Below are 23792 nucleotides of genomic sequence, written 5' to 3'. Positions count from 1 at the left end.
GCTAAGTCAGACACGAAAGACTTTCAAAATGAGGAATACCGACATTCTCCACCTTTTTTGTTTTAGAAATATGTATATTTTTCCTATATTAAATATGAGTTGTGGGTTTTTTTGTTTTGTTTTTGCCAGTCCTGGGGCTTGGACTCAGGGCCTGAGCACTGTAGCACTGTCCCTGGCTTCTTTTTGCTCAAGGCTAGCAGTCTACCTCTTGAGCCACAGCTTCACTTCCGGCCTTTTTTGTTTATGTGGTGCTGAGGAATCAAACCCAGGGCTTCATGTATGCAAGGTGAACACTCTATCGCTAAGCCATATTCCTAGCCCCATTAAATATGAGTTTATTGTTGTTTTTAAATGACTGGAAAAGTTTAAAACTCTTTAGCGCGCGTGTGCGCGCGCGCGCGCGCGCGCGTGTGTGTGTGTGTGTGTGTGTGTGTGTGTGTGTGCAGGGCCTCAAGCTTTTGTTTAACTTTTTTTCTTTTTTGCTCAAGGCTGGTCTCTATCCTTTAAGATATGCCTCCATTTCTGGCTTCCTGCTGATTAATTAGAGACCAAAGTCTCTCAGATCTGTCTGCTTTGAATCTAGATCCTCAGATGTCAGTTTCCTGAGTAGTTGGGATTACAGGGGTAAGCCACCAGCAGTGCTTGGCTTTGTCTGATTTTCTTGCTGATCAAACAGAAGTCATGGTTTGCGGGAAGAATATCACAGAGTGTCTTTCTCCATGAGCTGTATTACAAGGTGGAGATATCTTAGTACTGATGATGCTTTAAGCTTTATCTCTTGAATAGGTGGTGTCCATCTGTGAGTTTCTCTCTCTTTTTTTTTTTTTTTTTTTGCCAGTCCTGGGCCTTGGACTCAGGGCCTGAGCACTGTCCCTGGCTTCTTTTTGCTCAAGGCTAGCACTCTGCCACTTGAGCCATAGTACCACTTCTGGCCTTTTTTTTTTTTTTTTTTTTTGCCTTTTCTATATATGTGGTGCTGAGGAATCGAACTCAGGGCTCTCTACCACTCTACCACTAGGCTATATTCCCAGCCCCTAGATTTCCTTTTGTAATTAACAGGTATTTTAGAAGGCAATACTTCCAGTTAATGCAACTATCTAATTTATCCTTAAAACTCACTTACTAATTTTAGAATTCATCAGTGGATCATGTTTTGCTACAGCTACTCTGGATTTCCTCTTGTTCCTTTTACAGTAGTTGGAAGTTTCCTGTAAAGGATTGTCCTTCTTTCTGGGTATACATGTATTACTTCATGTATTTAATTATTTAATTACAGATGTACATTGCTATGTACTAATTGCATGTTTATAGTTTGGGCTGTAATCTACTACAATCATCACTTATTTCATTGCTCAAACTCTGCTCTAGCCATTGAGAATTATTATAGATCGGCTCTAGTGACTTTCTAAAATCTTTTTTGGGGGTCCTTCCTTCCCTCCCTCCCTGGCACCATCACAAGCTCCAGGGTTTTTTGTTGTTGTTGTTTTGTTTTTACATTTTTCCCACCACAACCCACTTTTTCAAAGAGCTCTACCAAAGCAATCTTCTCAAACAAAAAATTTGCTTTTGTCCTTCTCTCTTCAAATCTCATGATCTCCTCCTGCTCTGAGGACAGAGGAATCTCCTCAAGGCAACCTTAGAAGTCTTGCCTTGCTCTGGCCTAGGAACAATTCTTCTGAAAAACTTTCCAAGACTGGTCACTTCCTAAAGTGACTCCTAGCACGACTGTACTTCAAAATGCAACTGGTCCTGTGCTCCAACAGTCTTGTGAGGAGGAGGGACTTCCTATGTCCTGTCAGAAAAGGAGCTCCTTGAAAAAGGAAGGCATATCTGTATTTCTGACCTCCCCTCTCGTCTCTGCTAGTGTACCCTTCATTCAATAAGGCCCCAAGGCCCTGAAGACCTTTCCTCTAGATGCTTTAGGGATGGCTGATCTCCCTTCATTCCGGTCAGAAAAAGAGCAGGAAGAAGAGTTATGTGAGATGAGCAGTGGACTCATTAAATTCTCTATCCCTATCTCTCCTCTTAGGGCCTGGCTCCAATGGCCCCAAGCCATATGGAGGGCAGTAAGATAATTTTAGCTTTGTCTCTAGTGTTGAGATGATTGTTTCAAAACTCTCAATCTGGCTCAGGAGTAGAAGCTCTTGCCTAGCATGTGTGATCCCCTACCTCCCATCCTGAGCAATGAAAACAAAAAAATCAAACAACCCAAGAAAAAGCTCCCAACCAACTCCCAGACCTCAGTGGCTCCCTCAGGCAAACAGGATATTCTCAAGATTATTTCTAAACAGAAGGGAGACAAGGCTAGGTATTGAGAGAGCAGGTAATTCAGAGATGGGTCAACTAATTCTTCCAGGATTTTCTGGAGTTTTCAGTGGAAGAGGGGACATAAGGATACAAAATTCAGTAGCATTTGTAAAAAAAAAAACAATGAAGTATTGGAAAAAAGAACTTATGAAAACAATCTTATAATAGCTACAACACAATAAAATACTCAGGAATAAAAGACACTGAACATTATAAAACCATTAAAGAAGGGTAGCTGGGCACTGGTGGCTCATGCCTATAATCTTAGCTAATCAGGAGGCTGGGATCTGGGGACTACGGCTCAAAGCCAGCCAGAGCAAGGAAGTCTATGAGACTCTTATCTCCAGTTAACCACTAAAAAGCTGGAAATGGAGCTGTGGCTAAAAGTGGGAGAACACTAACCTTGAGCAGAAATGCTCAGGGACAGCACTCAGGCCCTGAGTTCAAGCCCCAGGACCAGAGAGAGAGAGAGACAGAGAGAGAGAGAGAGAGAGAGAGAGAGAGAGAGAGAGAGAGAGAGAGAGAGAGAGAGAGAGAGAGTTGGCTCATACATGTAATTATAGCTATTTGAGAGGCAGAAATAGGTATGTGGTCAGCCTGGGCAAAAGCACAAGACCCTATATGAAATTTTTTAAAAAGCACAAAGAGGGCTGGGGATATAGCCTAGTGGCAAGAGTGCCTGCCTCGGATACACGAGGCCCTAGGTTCGATTCCCCAGCACACATATACAGAAAACGGCCAGAAGTGGCGCTGTGGCTCAAGTGGCGGAGTGCTAGCCTTGAGCGGGAAGAAGCCAGGGACAGTGCTCAGGCCCGGAGTCCAAGGCCCAGGACTGGCCAAAAAAAAAAAAAAAAAAAGGCACAAAGAGCTAAGGGCATGGTTTAAATGGGAGAACATCTGCCTAGCAAGCACCAGGCCTGGAGTTCAAACCCCAGTAAAACCATTACCACCAGAAGGAGGAAGAGGAGGAGGAAGAGGAGGAGGAAGAGGAGGAGGGGGAGGAGGAGGAGGAAGAAGAAGCGGTAGCAGAAGCAGCAGGAGCACCAACAGGAGCAGCTGGGTGCTCATGGCTCATGCCTGTAATCCTAGCTACTCAGGAGAGTAAGATCTGAGGATCAAGGCTCAAAGCCAGCCCAGGCAGGAAATTCCATGAGACTCTTATCTTCAATAAACTATTAAAAAAAACCTGGACATGGAGCTGTAACTCAAGTGATAGAGCACTAGATTAGAGCAAAAGAAGCTCAGGGACAGTGCCCAGGCCCAGAGTTCAAGCCCCAGGACTGGCAAAAAAGGAGGAGGAGGAAGAGGAGGAGGAGGAGGAGGAAGGGAGGAGGAGGAGGAGAGGAAATTAGTGATACACATAAGAACAAAAATAGCCTGTATTTATGGATTGGATTAATACTGTTAAAATGTTCATGCTACCTAAATAGATCTGCAGATTCACTGCGATTCCTATCAAAATTCTAAAGACATTTTCCACAGAAATAGCAATCTTAAAATGTATACATAACCATACAAAACTGAATAGGCAAAGCCATCTTGAGCAAAAAGAACAGATCTGGAGGCATTATACTACCTGACTAAAAAACCTATTCCAAAGCTATTGTAATCACAACAGCAGAAGATATAAAAAAGTAGACACTAAGCTGGGTACCAGTAGCTTATGCTTGTAATCCTAGCTACTCAGAAGGTTGAGATCTGATGAACCCAGTTCAAAGACAGTCTGGACAGGAAATTCTGTGAGACTCTTATTTCTAAGTAAGCTGGACGTGCAGTTGTGGCTCAAGTGGCATAACACTATCCTTGAGAAAAATTAAAAGTTCAGGGACTGCGCCCAGGCCCCAAGTTCAAGCTCCAGGACTGGGGGCTGGGGATTTGGCCTAGTGGCAAGAGTGCTTGCCTTGTATACATGAAGCCCTGGGTTCGATTCCCCAGCACCATGTACGCAGAAAACGGCCAAAAGTGGCGCTGTGGCTCAAGTGGCAGAGTGCTAGCCTTGAGCAAAAAGAAGCCAGGGATGGTGCTCAGGCCCTGAGTCCAAGGCCCAGGACTGGCAAAAAAAAAAAAAAAAAAAAAAAAGCTCCAGGACTGGTGCGTGCGCGCACACACACACACTCTAACACCAGACCAATGGTACAGTACAGAGCCCAGGAAATAAATCCACACTTTTTTTTTCCAGTCCTGAGGATTGAACTCAGGGCCTGGGCTCCATTCCTGAGCCTCTCTGTGCTCAAGGCTAATGTTCTAATGTTCTACTGCTTGAGCCACAGCGCCATTTCTGGCTTTTTCTGTTTATGTGGACAAAGGAACTCAGGGCTTCATGCATGCTAGGCAAGCACTCTACTACTAAGCCACATTCCCAGTCCTCCACACATTTATGGTAAAACTGATCTTCAACAAAGTTGTCAAGAATATATATGGGGAAAAATAAGATAGTTTCTTCAATAAATAGTGTTGGAAAAACTGGGCAGCCAGGTACACAAGAATCAAATCATTTCACACCCTATACAAGAACTAGATCAAAATGGTGGAAAGACTTAAAGGTAAAACTGAAAACTGTAAAAACAACTAAAAGAAAGTATAGCAGAAAAGCTCCATGATACTGGTATGGGTAATGAGTTTTGGATATGAGTCCCAAAGCAAAAACAAAAATAGACAAAAGAGATCACATTAAACTAAAAAATTTTTTTTGCCCAGCAAACAATCATCAGAGTGAAGGGGTAACTTATGAGTGGGAGAAAATACTTAAAAAACCATACATACATCTGATCAGGGGTTCATATTCAAAATATCTAAGGCACTTCAAACAACTTAGTAGCATGAAAACAACCTGATTAAAAACTGGCAAAGGTGAATGCTGGTGGTTTACCCCTGTAATGCTAACTACTCAGGAGGCTGAGATCTGAGTATTACCACGTAAAAACCAGCCCTGGCTTTTTGCTGTAGGCCTGCTGGGTGCTGTCGAAATGGGCAAGTTCATGAAACCCGGGAAAGTGGTGCTGGTCCTGGCTGGATGCTACTCTGGACGCAAAGCCGTCATCATGAAGAACATCGATGAAAGCACCTCAGATCGCCCCTACAGTCATGCTTTGGTGGCCAGAATTGATAGCTATCCCCGAAAAGTGACAGCTAACATGGGCAAGAAGAAGATCGCCAAGAGATCCAAGATCAAGTCCTTTGTAAAGGTTTATAACTACAATCACCTTATGCCTACAAGGTATTCTGTGGATATCCCCTTGGACAAAACTGGTCAACAAGGATGTCTTCAGAGATCCCGCTCTTAAACGCAAGGCCCGACGGGAGGCCAAGGTCAAGTTTGAGGAGAGATACAAGACCAGCAAGAACAAGTGGTTCTTCCAGAAGCTTCGATTTTAGATGTTTTTTGTTTCCATCATTAAAAATAGGGGAAAAAAAACCAAACCAGCCCTGGCAGAAAAGTCTATTAGAATCTTATCTCCAATTAACCTCCAAAAAGCCTGAAGTAGAGCTGTGGCTCAAGTGGTAGAGTGCTAGCTTTGAGCAAAAAAGCTCAGGGACAGTGGCCATACCCATACATCAAGTCCTAGAACTGGCAAGAAAAAAAAAAAAAAGAGCAAAGGGCTGAGTGCTGGTGGCTCATGCCTGTAATCTGAGCTACTCAGAGGGCTGAGATCTGAGGATCATGGTTCAAAGCCAGCCCAGGCAGAAAAATCCAAAAACACTCATCTCCAATTAACCTGCAAAAAGTCTAAAGTGGTGCTGTGGCTCAAGTGGTAGAGTAGCATCCTTGAGAGAAAATGCCAAGTGAGAGCTTGAGTCTCGGAGTTCAAGCCTCAGTACCAAAACAAAATAAAACAAAAAGAAAGCAAAAACTGTAGAGGCAATTGTTAAAAGGAAACGTACACAGGGCCAGTAGATGAATGTAAAGATGCTTACCATGACTCATCATGGGGAAATGCAAGTCAAAACCATAATGAGATATCACCTCCTACTTATAATAATATGTTATCAAAAAAAGGAAGATAACTAAGGCTGGCCAGGTTATGGAGAAAAGGGAACCCGTGCATACTGCTGGTGGCAATGTGACTAGTATACCCATTATTGGAAATAGGATAGATTTCAAAAAAATAAAAATATAAATAAAAATAGAAGGACCATATGATCCAGCAATCCTACTACTGGGTATACAGCCAAAGGAAATGTGTCATAGAGATATCTGTTTTCCCTTGCTAATTACTGCATTATTCACAATAGCCAAGAGATGGAATCAGTCTAAGTAAACAGATGAATAGATAAAGGCAAGGTGAAACGTACACACACAGTGAATACTAATCTTAAAAACTAAAATCATCCTGTCATTTGCCATAACATGAGGGAACCTGGAAGACAAATGAAATAAACCAGGTACACGAAGATAAATACTGCAGGACCTTACTTATTACATGTAGAGTGAAAAAAACTAGAATTTACAGAAGTAAAGGGTAAAGTGGTAGTTACTAGAGTCTAGGGCTTGGGAATGATGGCGACACTGGTTAAAAGATACAAAATTTTCAGTTAGGCTGGGTGCAGGTGGCTACTTAGGAGACTGAGATCTGAGGAGCCCAGCTAGAAGCTAGCCTGGGTAGGAAAGCCCATGAGACTCTTTGTCCAATTAACCACCAAAGTGGTTCAAGTGGTAGAGTGCTAGCCTTAAACAAAACAATGCTCAGGGATGGTACCTAGATTGTGAGTTCAAGTTCCAGGACTGGCATTAAAAAAACAAATGAACAAACAAACCCACAAAATCAGTCAGGAGGCAATGCCTATGTTAATTAGCTTGATTTAACCATTCTACAATATATTGCATACATTATGTTGTACACTATAAATATACGTATTTTTGTCTATTTTGTCATTGCAAGCAGCCGGAAGGACACACAGAAGAAGGCATAAGCCTCAGGTTCATATGCAGACAGAGCAGCTAAGAAGACCTGAAGCTATTAGCTCAGAAGGAGTTTCTTACTTCCCTGGCCCAGGCCAGTTCCTAACTCTTCTTCCTGCTTCTGGGTAGAAGATGGGAGTCAGCAACCTTTCAAGATCTTGAGCGAAACCAGCGCCAGGTACCAGGTTTCACAGAGGCAAAGGCTGCAGCTGGTGACAGCAGAGCTGACTGAGGGAACCAACGTTAGCTACCTACTGTCTCTCTGACAGGAGATGCAATAGTCCAGGAGGCCCACAGCCTCCTCCAAGGGCTTGCAGGCTGCACCCATAGGTCTATCAGAGCTGAGTAGATACCCTTCTAGCCCCTATGTCTATTCTCCAGTGCCTGACGACTCAAGCCTCATACCTCAATCAATCTTCTTCCTCACCTTTCTTTTCCTTTCCTTTTCATTTAATGCCAGCACTGGAGCTTGAACTCAGGACTTAGCGCTTTTGTTTGGCTTTAGCTACTCAAGGCTGATGCTCTACCACTTGAGCTACTCCTCTACTTTTAGCTTCTTGATGTTTAATTGGAGAAGAGAGTTTCTTGAATTTGTCTGCCGGGGCTGGCTTCAAACCACATCGCAACCTCCTAAATAGACACTAGAATTATAGGTGTGAATCACTGGAACCCCACATCTTGACCTCTTCCTATGAAAGGAACAGACTGTGGACAGCTGAACCTCTTCTGACCCAGTGGGTGCCATCCAGCCAGAGCGCAGATGTCACCTCCTAAACTGCCATTTTGCTCTGGGAGGAGACCAGCTCTGGTTTACCCACAAGTTCCCACTGGGCTTTGCTCTCATTTGTGTCTACAAATAGAAGTCAGGTTTTCTGGATTTTAGCTCTGGCTTGCCAGGAACCTAGGTAAAGCCCAGAAAAGGCCATAAACTCCTGTGAGCTTCAGTTTTACTGTCTGTAAGATAGGGGTGAATTCTCTGTGACATCTCCCAGCAGGAAAGAGATAGTCTGTATAATTCCAGATAGATCTCAAATTATACAGGACTCTAGGCATTCATACACAGTGAGGCCAAAAGAGGACAGATAGTCTTAGGGAGGAACACAATGGCACAATGCCTCTGATCACCTAAACTAATATTTATTGAAATGAGCTCCAGGAAATGGAAATAAGAGGGTTTTTTTTTGGTCTTATTTGTTTTATCTGTTTATTTTTGTGAGGGGGGGATAAGGAGGAGTAGAGAAATGTAGGGAAAAAGGTGAACAAATGCAGGAATGGTACTTACTAGACATTATATGTTGAAAATGAACTCTACTGCTGGGAATGTGGCTTAGCGGTAGAGTGCTTGCCTAGCATGCATGAAGCCCTGGGTTTGATTCCTCAGTACCACATACACAGAAAAAGCTGGAAGTCGCTATGTGGCTCAAGTGGTAGAGTACTAGCCTTGAGCAAAAGAAGCTCAGGGAAAGTGCCCAGGCTCTGGGTTCAAGCCCCAGGACTGGCAGAAAAAGAAGAAATGTATTCATTACCTGACTTATATACCTGTGACTCCTCTGTATATCATTTTATACACCATTTTATATAATTTAATAACAATAGAAATATTTTTATTTTTATTTATTTATTTATTTATTTTTTTGCCAGTCCTGTGCCTTAGACTCAGGGCCTGAGCACTGTCCCTGGCTTCTTTTGCTCAAGGCTAGCACTCTACCACTTGAGCCACAGCGCCACTTCTGGCCGTTTTCTATATATGTGGTGCTCGGGAATCGAACCCAGGGCTTCATGTATATGAGGCAAGCACTCTTGCCACTAGGCCATATTCCCAGCCCTAGAAATATTTTAAAATGAAAATCTGGAAAAGGATGGCAATTGAGGATATATCCCCCCCCCCCCCCCCGCAGCCCTCACTGGCCAGAACAGGATAATGGGGATGGGGGTTAGGAGTTCAATGCATCTCTGGGTAAAAGCCTCCAGCTCTGAAGTAGCCTTTCTTTAACAAGCCAGCAGGCTTCCTGGGAAAGCAGTGGAGGAGGGGGAAATAGGGACAGCAGAGCCAAGAGCTTTAGGCTTCTTCTACCCTGGGGGGGCGGGGAACAGGAAGTGAGGTGCTGTCTACAGAGGAAATAAGAAGCTAACAACTTTCCAACTTCCCTTCAGTCTATAAGGAAAGCAGCCTCCAGCTTCAGAAACCTTAGAGGCCCAGGGTTAGGAAAATAGAAGCAAAGCATGCCGAGGGGGAGGGGGGGAGAGGAGAGAAGGGATCCTCAACATCACCTGACTGAGAAGTGAGAAACCCAGAAGAGAAGCTGAGTAGATGCAGCACTGCAGATCCTGTATTGCCTTATCTGCGGTCCTAGGCCAAGGCTAGTCAGCAGCAGCAAGCCATATCCTACTCCATGGAATTTGCCACTCCCAACCCTAGCACACACCAAGGCAGGCAAGCCCTCTGCTTGCTCTTTCACAAGTATCCTTTTTTTAAATTTGTAGCTCGACACAGATTCGTGCTAATTTATAGGGTACAGTACCGTAATTCAATCCATATATACAAGGTGTAATGATCAATTCAGAGGATTCTGGATACAGCCTTTACAGCCCTCATCACAGCTCTAATTCTGTAACTGTTCAGTTATCTGATGAATATGGACCTTCTTGATTACCATTGTATCTACAGAAATTAGCAGCACTAGACACAGAGTAAGTCATAAAATATCTTCTGGATGCTGGGTACAGGAGCTCCCACCTGTGACACAAGCAACTTTGAAGTCTGCGATCAGGAGGATTGTAGGTCAAGGCCAGCCTGGGGAAAAAGTCAGAGACCTCATCTCAACCAATAAGCGGGCTTGATGAAGCAAACCTGAAGGAGGATCTCGAGCATGTGCACACGTGTGTGTGTGTGTGTGTGTGTGTGTGTGTATAAAGCTAGGCAAAAAAAATTGATCAAGTCCTGTTTTTTTTTTTTTTCTTTTTGCCAGTCCTGGGCCTTGGACGCAGGGCCTGAACACTGTTCCTGGCTTCTCTTTTTGCTCAAGGCTAGCACTCTGCCACTTGAGCCACAGCGCCACTTCTGGCCATTTATCTATCTATATATGTGGTGCTGGGGAATCAAACCCAGGGCTTCATGTATAGGAGGCAAGCACTCTTGCCACTAGGCCATATTCTCAGCCCCCTGATCAAGTCTTTTGACCTCTTAGATGATATAGCTGAATCCTCTACATGGATGGTAACCATGTAATGCCAATTAAACCTAATTCCAAAGTTTCCATTGGAGCACTAATACTTAAATGATTTTTTTACTCAGTGGCAAAGAAAATATGTGATGTATACATATATATATATATATATAATGGCAGAGTTTACATATATATATATATATATACCTTATATATCATTTATGTCAGATGTTTATGAAGGTATTAATTTGTTGATAACTTCTGTGCTACATAAATTATACTGTTCTGAATCCCAAAAGATTTAATAAATATTCCATTGGTGTAGAATTTCATTTTTATTTTCTTTCATGAATAAATATTTTATGAATATATTCCAGACATTATAATATTCATTTCTTGAAGCTATAATGAGTAATAAATGAATCTTAATTGAAGCTGAAATAACTAAAACAAAAAGGATTGGGGATGTATCTGAGGGTGTGGCTTGAGTGGTAGAGCACCTGCCTAGCAAGTGTGAGGCCTTGAGTTCAAATCCTAATATCACCACCACCACAAACAAAACCAAACATCTGCTGGCTGAATGAGTTGCCTAGCGACAGCTTGAAAATTCCTAGAGACTAGAACAAAATCTTGACATTCACAGCACATGGAGAAAGAACACTTCTCTTAGTTTGGGATCAACTCTGGTAGGTCTGAATGTTTGGATATGTGCCATCACTCCCCTGCAAAAAAAATCATAGGTTAAGATCCTGTCAAGGGGATGGTATAATGAGACAAAGGAAGTCAGGACCTGGTTGCTCCAGCTTGAAATCCTAGTTACTCAGGAGGCTGTTAAAAGCCAGCGGGGCAGGAAAGTTCATGAGACTCTTATCGCCAATGGACCCCCACCAAACCAGAAGTGGAGCTGTGGTTCAAAGTGGTTAGAACAGGGGCTGGGGATATGGCCTAGTGGCAAGAGTGCCTGCCTCGTATACATGAGGCCCTGGGTTTGATTCCCCAGCACCACATATACAGAAAATGGCCAGAAGTGGCGCTGCGGCTCAAGTGGCAGAGTGCTAGCCTTGAGCAAAAAGAAGCCAGGGACAGTATTCAGGCCCTGAGTCCAAGCCCCAGGACTGGCCAAAAAAAACCCCAAAGTGGTTAGAACACTAGTCTTGAGTAAAATGAGCTCAGGGACAGCGCCCAGGCCCTGAGTTCAAGCCCCATGCCTAGGGGGGAAAAAAAAAAAAAAAGGAGGCAGAGGAATTTGAGAGGTGCTCATGTCAGAAGGTAGTGTCCTCATAAATTCAGCTGCTGCTCTTATAAAAGAACTCTGAGAAAAACCCCTTGGCCCCTTCCCACATGTGAGACACAGACATCAAGACACTGAATATGCTAGCACCTTAATCTTATAGTTCTCCGCCTCTCTCCTCAGTTGGGAGGAACAAACTGCTGTTGCTGTGTTTTGTTTTTGCCAGTCCTGGGGCTTGGACTCAGGGCCTGAGCACTGTCCCTGGCTTCCTTTTGCTCAAGGCTAGTACTCTACCACTTGAGCCACAGCACCACTTCCGGCAGCCTTTTCTGTTTATGTGGTGCTGAGGAATTGAACCCAGGGCTTCATGCATGCTAGGCAAGCACTCTACCACTAAGCCACATTCCCAGCTCCTGCTGTTGCTTTTAAGCTATGCAGTTTATACTATTTTGTTATAGCAGTCCTAGAAGACTAAAATAGCCAGAAACAGGCAAGTTAAGAGGCAGGAGAAATACACACACATCCAAGTGTTACCATAGGTAAAGTGACACATAAAGCATATATGCTATAAGCTGTGTTTTAAAAAGAAGAGGAAATGCACTATTACTATATCTTATCTGAGTACGTCTGAGTACAAACTGTATGTACTGGTATTAGAACTAGGAAAGTGAAAGGGAATACCAAGATCGAGAGACACAGGATAAAAAGACAAGCGACTACAAAAGCAATACTTGCAAAACTGGTGTAAACCAACTGAATAACTCATGGGGGGGAGAGGGGAAGGGGGAGGGGGGAAGAGGGGGGAATGAGGGAAGAGGTAACAAAGTACAAGAAATGTATCCAATGCCTAACTTATGAAACTATAACCTCTGCTCACTTTGAAAATAAATAAGAAAAAAAATCAAGTTAAAATCCTGAGACATAAAAAAAAGAGGAAAAAAGAACATGTTATTCATATTTAACTTTGTGTAAAGAAACTCTGGAGAGGCTGGATGTGGTGACACACGGCTGTAATCTCAGCACTCAGGAAGTAGAGGGAGGGTATCACTGAGTTTGAGGCTAGCCTAAATTATAGATTATATAGAGAGAGCCTGTCTCAAAAAAGGTAAAAGGCTTCCTCCTATAAACCTAGCTGAGGTCTGGGGATTGTGGTTTGAAGTCAGACTAGGTAGGAAAGTTTGTGAGACTTTTATCTCCAATAAACCACCAGAACACCAGAACCTATGGCTCAAGTGGTAGAGCACTAGCCTTAAGCAAAAAGGCTGAGGGACGGCACTCGGGCCCTGAGCTCAAGCCCCTTGCCGCCCCCCCCCCCCCGCAAAAAAAAGAGGTAAGGGTGTAGAGCTCAGTAGTAGATTGCTTGGCTAGCACTCACGAGGCTGGGGTTTGATCCCCAGCTCTGGAGGAACATATGAGCAACTATCTATGGGAAAGAAGGGAACGGAGGGGAGTAAGGTTTTTCAAGGTATCTTATTTTGTAAAAGTCATTTTCAATTTTCCACCCTGGGGCCTCATGTTTGCTAGGCAAGTGATGTACCATTTGAGCTGTACTCTTAATTTTTTTTGGGGGGGGGGCTTAATTTCTGGGCCTAACACTTGATGGGTACCTACACTACCACCTCCAGCTTAACTTTTTGCTGAGTTCTTTTGGGAGATGGAATCTAGTGGACTTTTCTGCTCAGATTGTGCCCTAAAGTGGATAGAGGGGACTGTAACTTGGGTATGATGGTGCATGCCTATAATCCCAGCACTTTGGAGGCTGGGGCAGGAAAGTCATGGTTATGTTAGAAGCCAGTCTGGCTATATAGCAAGATCCTGTCTTCAAAAAACCCCAAAGAAACAAACTAAAACCTTTTAGAAGGGAATTGTGGATATATTTCAATGGTAGAGTGCCAACCTAGCACGCATGAGGTCCTAGCATGAGGTCCTAAATTCAATGACTAGCACTGCAAAACAAAACAAAAGTACTTAAAGTGCTTTCTCTTATTTTCTTCTGTTTTTTTTTGGTATGTGTTTGTTTTGTTCGAGACAGTCTTCCTATGCAGCCCAGGCTGGTATCCTTCTGCCTCAGCCTCCAGAGCACCGAGATTACAGGTGTGTACCACCATACCTGAATGCTCAGCATCTGAAAATTCCTCTCTGCTGGTCATCTACCCTCTTCCTGGAGGCAGGGACCATTTCTCTAGGACAAGATAGGAGGTGAGGTGGTCTGGCTGGGTGAATGTGGGGTCTTGGACCACAAGACACGAGTATCATTCACTTCCTTTCTTCCCTAGGGCCTGGAACTCCAGGCTGTTTGTAGTGTGAACCCAGAAGTCAGTCAGGGACACCCTCTAACACTAAGCCACATCCCTCGCCCATCCAGGTCCATCTTTGCCTATGTAAAAGCTGTGTTCCTTCATGCCCCTGGGAAGGGGGCAAAATCTAGTCATGAGCAGAGATAGGAGAAACAAATACCTCCCAAGTTGAGGGCCAGGGGGAGGCGGCTGGGCAGGGGGAGAGTTTAGAGCAGATGGGGGTGAGGAGGGCAAAGTACTCCTGCTGTAGGCAGGTTCTGGGGGTGTCTCAACAGATCCCTGCACAAAAGGCCCAATTACAGCGTGCACATTAAGCCAACTTGGGGTAAGATGAATCAGCCACTAAGAAACCAAGGGCCACACCCCAGGAGTTCCAGGGCCCCTCACAGCCCTGTCTAGGAAAAGAGTGTCACCAAGTGCTCTCCCAGAGAATCAAGATCAGAAGCAAATTTAGACTGAGACTCAGCACCTAAACTCTACAGGTAACAGCAGGAGTGTGATATGAAGTCTTCTCTTCATTTAAAGTAACTGTAATTTTGTTCGGGGTTGGAAATTAAACCTGGGACCTTTCACATGCTAGGCAAGTATTTCTTTTATCACTGAGCGACACCCCCAGTTTGTTAATTTTTAAAAAAATATATAAAGTAAAAAGCTTAGTGAAAACTGCAGAACCCCCCCCCTAGCTTGGGGACCAGTATAAAGCTAAAGGTGCTGGGCCCACCTGGGCTCTTCTCAGCAGCTGCTAGGATTTTAGAAATCAGTAATAACAGCAATGATAATTCACCTTAATAATAGCCTGGCCTCTCTGGGCCTCTTTCATCTACGTAACTCCCAGAGCTGGAAGAACGGTAATTATGGAGCAGGTACCACACCCCAATGATGAGGTGTTATTAATCCATGAGCACTGGCTGGGAAACTGAGGCCCAAGGAGAAGGAGCACACCTCACCTAGTGCGGAGGACTAGGTACCAAGGGCTGCTGAGCAATGGGAAACTGAAGGTGCTGGCTGCACACCTCCAATGTTTTGGGTAAATACTGAAGACAGGGGTACTCATTCCAGACATGAGTTTGGGGTAAAGATGAGAAAGGACCTGGCTATGTGTCCCAAACTCCCTCCCTGGACCTCAGCAGGGTCTGGTGGGAAGCCCTGGCTGGCAATCAGGGCCTCTGTTCTGGAGCCCCTGAATCACCCTTCCAGAGCAAAGAAGGTTGGTGGCTGCCTGGGCTTCTCTGCTATCTGGGGTGTGCTCTGCCCTCCACAGCCCTGGGCCTCAGGCACAGACCAAGAGGAGAGAATGGGGGAGGATCCCTATTAAGAACACATCAAGAGGTGTGGGAGCCAAGTGCCAGTGGCTCATGCCTGTAATCCTAGCTACTGGGGAGGATGAGATCTGAGGATCACAGTTTGAAACAAGCCTAGGCAAGAAAGCCCAAGAGACTTTTTTGTTTTTCCAGTCCTGGGGCTTAAACTCAGAGCCTGGGCACTGTCCCTGAGCTTCTTTTGCTCAAGGTTAGCACTCTACCACTTGAGCCCCCTAAGAGACTCTTATTAACCATGAAAAAAAAATGAAAGCAGAGCTGTGGCTAAAGTGACCGAGCACTAGAGCTTTGAGCAAAAACGCTCAGGTACAGTGCCCTGACACTGAGTTCAAGCCCTAGTATAAGCACCAAAAAGAAGAAAAAGAAAAGAAGGGCTGGGAATATGGCCTAGCGGTAGAGTGCTTGCCTCACATACATGAAGCCCTGGGTTTGATTCCTCAGCACCACATATATAGAAAAAGCCAGAAGTGGCACTGTGACTTAAGTGGTAGAATGCTAGCCTTGAGCAAAAATAAGCCAGGGACAGTGCTCAGGCCCTGAGTCCAAGCCCCAGGACTGGCCAAAAAAAAAAAAAAAAAAAGGAAGAAGAAGAAGAAGAAGAAGGAGAAAAATTAGAGAGATTAGGGATGTGGTATAGTGGTTTGCCTCACATGCAGAGGCCCTAGATCTCATCCATAGGACATTAGAAATAAAAGACATCATTGAGAGGCTGCTTCTTGGAACCTAAGCTTACATCTGCAGCCTCCATCCATCTTTGACACTGATCCTAATGCAATCATTTCCATACAACCTGGTCCCTGCTATAGGAGCCTGCACAGGAAGCCCAGCTGACCTATGCTGCCCGAGAGGGTAGGGGAGTCACAGAACACCAAAGAACTTTTTCCAGTGACAATGGAAGGAGCAAACTAGTATTGTGAGCCTAGTTCTGTGCAGATGCTAAAAACAGACAAAAGCTCTGCCACAGGGAACACAGGAGGGACAAGCCAGGCGGCAAACAATGACCTTGTCCTCTAGCCCTCAAAATAGTGTCTAAAGGAAGATATTAAAGGTCTTATCCCAAAAGATTTGAAGTTTTTCATCAGCAGGTGAGGCAGTTGACCAGAATCCCTAGGGCTCTGGGTTAACTGACCTAGAGGGGGCCATGAGTTAACACTTCCACCTTCCAAAGGGCAGCTTCTTGCAATCTAGGTTTAAGAACTCACTCTTCCAGCTTTAAATGCAATGTGGCTCCCTCATGAATGAAAAATTTAAATAGAATGCAACCATGTAAAACTAGACCAGTGGCAGGAGCCTGTGTCTGACACTCACCACCACATGAATCACTTCCCCCTCAGGACTTCAGTTTCTCCATTTTTAACATGAGGGTGTTGAACTAGACTGTCTCTAGGATTCCTTCCAGCCTGTGGAAGCTCCACATTGTTTTGATGTGGTGGCAGATCTCTGATTGATTTGCATAAATTTGCATGTTCAATCAGAAATCCTAAACTCTAAGTATAGAAAATCCAATCAGTCCATTAGTGCAGCCAGACAGGCTAGAAGAGCCTGCCAGGTTTGGCTGAGGGTTGTCAAAACTGCCTGTGGTAGTAATGGTGACTTGAGGGGCGGGGGTGGGGGAAGTAGAAGTGAAAAAGGGCATCTGTTCAGAGAACTGATGGGCCAGGGACCCCGCTTCAGCTGTCCTAGCTCCTCCTGCTTCTAACGGGGCCTCTGGCTGGCTAGCCTCAGAGCCACACCCCAAGACAGAACAGCAGCTTCTGCCTAGCAACAGCTGCATCCTTCACTCTGACAGGGACTCCACCATTAGCCACTTTCTGGGAAAGTGACCTCCCTGGGAGCTTCCATTATCCATTTCAAGGGCTCACAGCAGTGAGAGGGGTTTCTTGGGCTCTATGCTAGATACTTCTTGCTGCAATGTTAGCTACATAGGGCAGCAGGGCCTGTGGCAAAGAGCTCCTCAGGCCCAGGAGAGCTTGCAAAGGGCAAAGCAATGCCCTCACATGAGCCTCACATCCCAGGGCCTCTCTTAACCACCACCTCTCCTTTAACACCCCTTTACCTGGGAGACCAAAGCTGAAAACAAACAAAAGCATAAGGCCTTTTGGCTCTTGGGCTGGAAAGCAAGTTTCAACCTGGAGAACCTCACTCTTGAGAAGCCCTACCTAACCCCCAGGAAGGGAAGGGGGCTGGGAAAGGTTGGTGAGGGTAGCTTCTCCTAGGGGCTGGGAGGGGTGAGGGCACCTGGGGAGATTGCTTTAGTCTGTTGCCTGAGAGTTAGGGCTCTGAGTGTAGAGGTGAGGTGGGTAGGACAAGGGGGTGGGATGGGCAGCAGTGGGGCCCTCCTTGTTCTCTTCCCACAACAGGGTGGATGAGTGTGCTGGGCTCCCTGGCGCAGATCCTAAAACAAGTCCCAACAGCTGAGATGCATACTGTCTCCTGGGAATCTGCTTACCCCCGCTGGCCCTAGGCTGCCTCCTCCTCTCTCAACTCCTCCCCAAACACTCAACTCAAAGACTAGCCCAGCCAGGATGTCTCACCAGAGGCCTTGATGGGTGGGCCAAACCTAAGCCAGCCAGAGTTCATATCCCAAGGCATCAGGGATAAGCAGAACAATGACTTGTTCTTAGGCAGGAAAAGAAGAGTTTTGCTTCTCTCTACCCCATGTTATAATATTAAGAAAGTGTGACCCAACACTTTTTCTCTTTAAATGAAGCTGCCCTAAGCCAGGCACTGGTGGCTCACACCTGTAATCCCAGCTACTCAGGAGGCTGAGATCTGAGGATTGTGGTTCAAAGCTAGCCCAGGCAGGAAAGTCTGTGAAATTCTTATCTCCAACTAACCACCAGAAAACTGGAAGTGGTGCTGTGGCTTAAAGTGGTAGAGCACTAGCCTTGCCTTGCGCAAAATCGCTCAAGTACAGCAACCAGGTCTTGATTCAAGACCTGCGACCAACAGCCCCCTCACCCCCCAAAAAAGGATGCTGCCTGTGGGCCATTCTCTCTTCTACAGTTATGTCCCAGTGGCAGCACTCAATGTTAAAATGTGGAGTGGGTTTTTAGAGCTTTCCAGTCCAACTGTTTTTTCATTTTGTCTTAGTTTTTTTTTTTTTTTCTGGTGGTACTTAGGTTTGAACTCAGGGTCTCATGCTTGCTAGTCAGGAGGTCTACCACTCCTCCAACCCATTTGGCTTTGCTTTTTACAGATAAGGTGTTGCCATTTTGCCCTACAGGCCTCTAACCTGCATCCTCCTAATTTCTACCTCCTGACTAGCTGGGTTACAGGGGAGAGCCAATTGTTCCTGCCCCTAGACTCTAATGCTGAGTTTTAGACATAAAGGAAACTAAGATCCAGAAAAGCAAATTGTGTTGGCCAAGGTCACACAGAAAGCTAGGATAAGCATGGGACCAGAGCTTCTCATTTTCAATCTAAAATTGACACAGGTTTCCACCCACTTACCAAGAACTGCCTTGTTCTATGCAGTGCAGGACATTACCTCTAGGTTCTCAACTAGAAGGATGCTGGAGGACTGAAAACACTCACATAAAGACCTCACAATGAAAAACTTGAACTATATAAAAATTCCTCTTCAAAGTACAAGTGGTTTGAGACAAAAAAACAACAACAACAATAATCCTAAACTGTTCTTAGGAAGGGGTGGGGGGTAGAACTGATTTGAGAGGTGAAGTTTGTGCCTTCCTTCTGATCACACAAGAAGGAAGCTCAGGAAGCCAGCTGGCATGTCTGTAAGAAAGGGTCTAACCAACAAGGAAACAGGGTATCTTCATTCTCCCTAAACATATTAATTATACAGCAATTCCATACGACTCCTTCATCCCCGACCCCAAGACCACTTCTATCCCAGGCCTTTGCCTCCAAACACTTTCTCTAGCTGACAACTGTGCCTAACACGAGGACTTATGGAGAAAGGAAAAAAGTAGCAGGAAGAGAATAAGAGAGATGACATTTTAAGTCAGGGAACACCTCAGTCCAAGACCCCTGACTCCCTAGAAAGGCAAGGCCTATAAGAAACAGCAGCTGGGGCAGGCTGGGTGGGCTTGGCTGATCCAGGCTTGAGCCGCCTTGAAAATCAGGCCTGTGGGAGGGGAGGGCCGTTTGTTTGCACCCTTGGGGCAGTGCCAGGGCTGGAGAGACCAAGGGGCTGCTTTGGGCTCAGAATAAGTACAGGATGGTTGGGGTTTGCATGGCCTTTCTCTGAGGCAGGCCAAACCAGGGGAGTGTCAGGGACAGATAAATTCTCTGCATTCTTCTGGCACCGCAGTTAGGACCCGGAGAGCCTTTTCTGCTGGTGCTGCCCTGTCCCCACTCTAGTCCAATCCTTCTTCCTCTCTTAGTCTTCAAGGTGGAGCTCTAAGGACTCCCTCCTTCCCGCAGCGCCTCAAAGCCGGTGAAGGGCTGCTCCCTGGCCAGGGTCTACCCGGGTCTCTCCGCCTCTCCCCGCCTTCCCCACGCCCTACAGCCCCGGGCCACTGGGACTGGAAGGAGTGCGCAGAGAAGCCCCAGGCTTGGCTCCGCGCCTGCGCTTTGCGGGGAGAGCCCCCCTCCCTTCAATCCAGCACCGCTAAGTGGCACCCGGATAGTGGGGTGCGGGTGGGGTGAGATGGCAGCTGGGGCAAGGTCAGTGCTTTCAAAGAGCGAGGGAGACCGGCCACCGGAACATCCCCCACTCCCGAAAGTTTCCCTTCCGGGGCCAACGAGTGTGCGCGAGGATGGCGCAGGGGGCGGGAGGGGGTGGGGTGGGGGTGGACAGAGTCTCAACCAGGACCCACCCACCCCCTCTCCGAGAGTGCGGCAGGAAGGATGGGCAGGCAATGAGGTGCGGGCCGGAAGCCTAGACGCCCTTTCGGAACCAAGGTTTCCACAAGAGCCTTACCCTCCCCAACACCCTCCTCCCCCGCGCCCAGAGCGTACAGACCACCCCAGCTCACCGCTCTTTAGATCCCAAATGAGACTAGAACTCACCGAGATCAGATGTCGAGCTGAGCCAGGACAGGCCGAACCTGCTGGGTCCATGGCAGCGGCTCGGGGGCGAGGACGAGGTGGGGAAGGGGGCAGAGAAAGGGGGGTACCGGAGCCGCCTCTTGGATGTCAAGGCTTTAAAGGGGCCAGTGAGCCCCGCCCCTCACCAGGACCACGCCCCCTCACCCAGCGTAGCCAATCCGAGCTCACTCTGCATACGCGCCCCGCCCATCATCGTCCAGATGTTCCCAGGACCGGAGCTAAGTCTACCCGGCCAGCGCGCGCCGCTTCCGCCCGGGTGGGAAGGGCTTCCCCTCCCCCTCTCCTTCCCCAGCGGAGAAACCTCCCCAGGCCTGGCCCTGCCTAGTAAACCTCTCCAGTGCCCAGGTTGGCCACGCCAGGCTAGGCTCAGCGGGAGTGGCTTGGGGGAGTCTACAGCCGCAAAAGCTAGGTACGCCCCGACCCACGAGCATGCGTGTCTGCTTCAGTGGGGTTGGGCTTGCACGTGTATATGTGGTTATGAGCGTTTGTGTTGGTAATTTGCCGTCCTGCATACGTGTTGGGTGTAAATCAATGGGAAGCGGCTTGAGTGCTTTCGTGGCCTTAAATGCTCCCTCCTACCCAAGGATCGGGTCTTCCCAGCCATCTGGTAAACTCCACTAGGAACAGGCTCCACTTACCAGAATGCTGAGCTGGCCGTTTTCTCACTGGGTAATTAGTGCAGAAAAAGGATACAGCCACCTCACTATCTCAAGGAACACCAGTTCAAACCACCTGCTTAAAGCAGCGAGGTAAACATTCTGCCCAAGCCCCTAGTCAGAGCTCCATTCAGTACCGTTTTCATTGGTCCTTAAACATGTTTGCCCTTGTCTGTGTACTTTATAATCCTCACCACCTGCACTGTACTGACTGTGCAGATATGAGGTTATGAACTGAGTTCTGCAGGGAAACAGAAAGGCGTCCTCACAGTGTCTACCTGTTTTATTAAAATTGCTTCTGTTGCAGGTATACACAGGATGTGACTTAAAGCATCATAATAGTCCAATAAAGGAACATAAAAACAAAGGAAGCACAGATTGCTCAGACTGGTTATAGATTAAGAGTTGCTCTCTGGAGAAAGTTTTTTAAAATGTGATTTAAAATATATAGAGAGAGGGGCTGGGAATATGGCCTAGTGGGAGAGTGCTTGCCTCGCATACATGAAGCCCTGGGTTTGATTCCTCAGCACCACATATATAGAAAAAGCAGAAGTGGTGCTGTGGCTCAAGTGGTAGAGTGCTAGCCTTGAGCAAAAATAAGCCAGGGACAGTGCTCAGGCCCTGAGTCCAAGCCGCAGGACCGGCAAAAAAAAAAAATAATAATAAAAATAAAAATACATAGAGGCTGGGAATGTGGCTTAGCAGTAGAGTGCTTGCCTACCACGCTTGAAAGCCCTGGGTTCAATTTCTCAGCACCACATAAACAGAAAAAGTCAAAAGTGGTGCTGTGGCTCAAGAGGTAGAGTGCTAGCCTTGAGCAAAAAGAAGCCAGGGACAGTGCTCAGGCCCTGAGTCCAAACCTACAGAACTTGAATAGGAAAGATGTAGGATACAGATAAGAAAAGAAATTACCTGCCCGGACAGTGAGCAGATCACTTTAGTATAGGGTGGGAAGTGGGAAAAGTTAATGCAAAAGGTTTTGTATGGATATCAGAATGAGGAAATGGATGATAGATGACAAAAGTTCTTTTTTCCCCTGGTATTATACTCAGGTTCTGCTTGCTGTAGCCTCCCAAGTGTTGGTGTGTGCCATCATACCCATCAGTTTATTTTTGTGGTGCTAGAGATCAAGCCCAGGACCTTGTGCATGCAGGCAGGTGCTCCACCACAAAGCCATATCCCAGCCTTTTTCTTCTTTTTAACCTTATTTGTAGACAGACAGTGGCAACGTTGGAACCCTACAGCAGGATTTTTTTTTTTTTTTCTGGTCATAGGGCTTGAACTCAGGCATGAACCCTAGAGCCTAGTTCAACATTTGTTGGTATCAATGGGCTAGTCCTGGGAGTATAACAAAATTTAGACATGGTCTTTCCCTCAAAGAGCTTAGAAGTTTAATATGACTTTACATGTCTGATGAATTCTTTAGCTTCTGGGTGGAAAATCTTAAACAAAAAAAAAGTCCTCCAGGCATTTCTACCTGTTTTTGGATGTTCCCAAATAACTGGATTTTTATAAGCATCTAGATGATATTTTACATTTTCATTCAGATGTTTACTCTTGTTTAATAAATACAGCCAGAGCATCTGCACTTTCCTTCCTTAAAAGCTCTTGTACACATGATGGTTTTAACATTCAAAGTTTGGCAGATTCTTCTTCCTGCTCATCTTGTTTTGTCATACTGGGATTTGAACGCCTGGTCTTGCATTTGCTGGATAGGCAATCTAAGCCACTCTATTGGCTCAGATTTGGGCATTTTTTTTGTTTCACAAACCTTTATATTCTTTCACTCTTCCCTTGTTTCTCTCTGGAAGTACAGGAGTTTGAACTCAGAGCCTCCTGCTTGCTGGGCAAATGCTTTGCCACTTGAGCTACACCTTCAGCCTTATAAAACTTCATCTTAGTGATAACAGATGCTCTATCATTTTTTTTCAGTATTTGTTAAGACACTTCTCAGTGTTATTATCCACTTAAATTATTAAAAATTAGAGGTCCCAACCAGGTGTCGGTGGCTCATGCCTGTAATCCTAGCTACTCAGGAGGCTGAGATCTGAGGATTGTGGTTTGAAACCAGCCTGTGCAGAAAAGTCCCCATGAGACTCTAATCTCTAATTTACCACTCAAAAACCAGAAGTGTTGCCGTGGCTCAAGTGGTAGAGCACTTGCCTTGAGTACATAGAGGCTCAAAGACAGCGCCCAGGCCCTGAGTTCAAGCCCCAACAACTGACCAAAAAAAAAAAAAAGTCCCAAAGTTACATCTCTATCCTTGATATGCACCAATAATCATACATTGTCCTTTGTAATAATTACAAAACAAGCTAGGCCTTTTAGGTGTCTGGAATTGCAAGCTGTTAGCAACAAACCAGTTTGTTGCTCTGGTCTATGTATGTAGTGCTGACATACTGGCAGATGATCTCAGAGAACCTCCCCCTCATTGCTCACATCAGTATTTGAATGAGGTTCCCACTTCAATGCTATGTGGTCATTCATTTAGTGCTAGATCATCTTCACTTCTCAGAAGCTGATGTTATAGCCATTTATCCATTGTGCTATGCTGGTGGGTAACCTGGCCTAAGGTTAGAACTCGTGATAACAGATGGCCAGGCTGGTAACCGACCTCTAGTAACATTCTAATTTGGCTGTTCTCTGTGCTGGATTAACTCTGAGCACATTTTAATGTCTTCCCTAGTCAGTAAGGGGAAGGAGTTTGTTAATATTTGCTCAATAGGTTGTTACTACTGGTGCTTAATTCTACTCGACAATCGGGTTCCTTAGATCCTAATAGCAGTGCTAATATAAGCTTTGAAACCTCTTACCTGATACAGGTATTATTGAGCCATCAGATCCATGGACCTCCTTTTTTTTACTGCTCACAAATTCAAAGCATTTTATTGAGCCTTAA

The 23792-nt window shown here is 45.7% G+C and overlaps 1 protein-coding gene and 1 pseudogene across 2 annotated transcripts in view; one reads left to right on the top strand and one right to left on the bottom strand.

The window, feature by feature from the left end:
- The window catches only part of Nckap5l (NCK associated protein 5 like), a 44856-nt gene extending 24397 nt beyond the window's left edge, over positions 1–20459 (bottom strand). For both annotated transcript variants that reach the window (XM_048364858.1, XM_048364866.1), the window contains exon 1: positions 20199–20459. The gene's annotated coding sequence lies outside the window, so the exon portion shown is untranslated. The remainder of the gene's footprint in view (positions 1–20198) is intronic.
- LOC125365036 lies at positions 5247–5702 on the top strand (annotated as a pseudogene).
- Positions 20460–23792: the final 3333 nt, after the last annotated feature.

This window comes from Perognathus longimembris, chromosome 1, assembly GCF_023159225.1.
Source record: "Perognathus longimembris pacificus isolate PPM17 chromosome 1, ASM2315922v1, whole genome shotgun sequence".
Lineage (NCBI taxonomy): Eukaryota > Metazoa > Chordata > Mammalia > Rodentia > Heteromyidae > Perognathus > Perognathus longimembris.
This window is presented reverse-complemented; position numbering and strand designations above follow the sequence as displayed.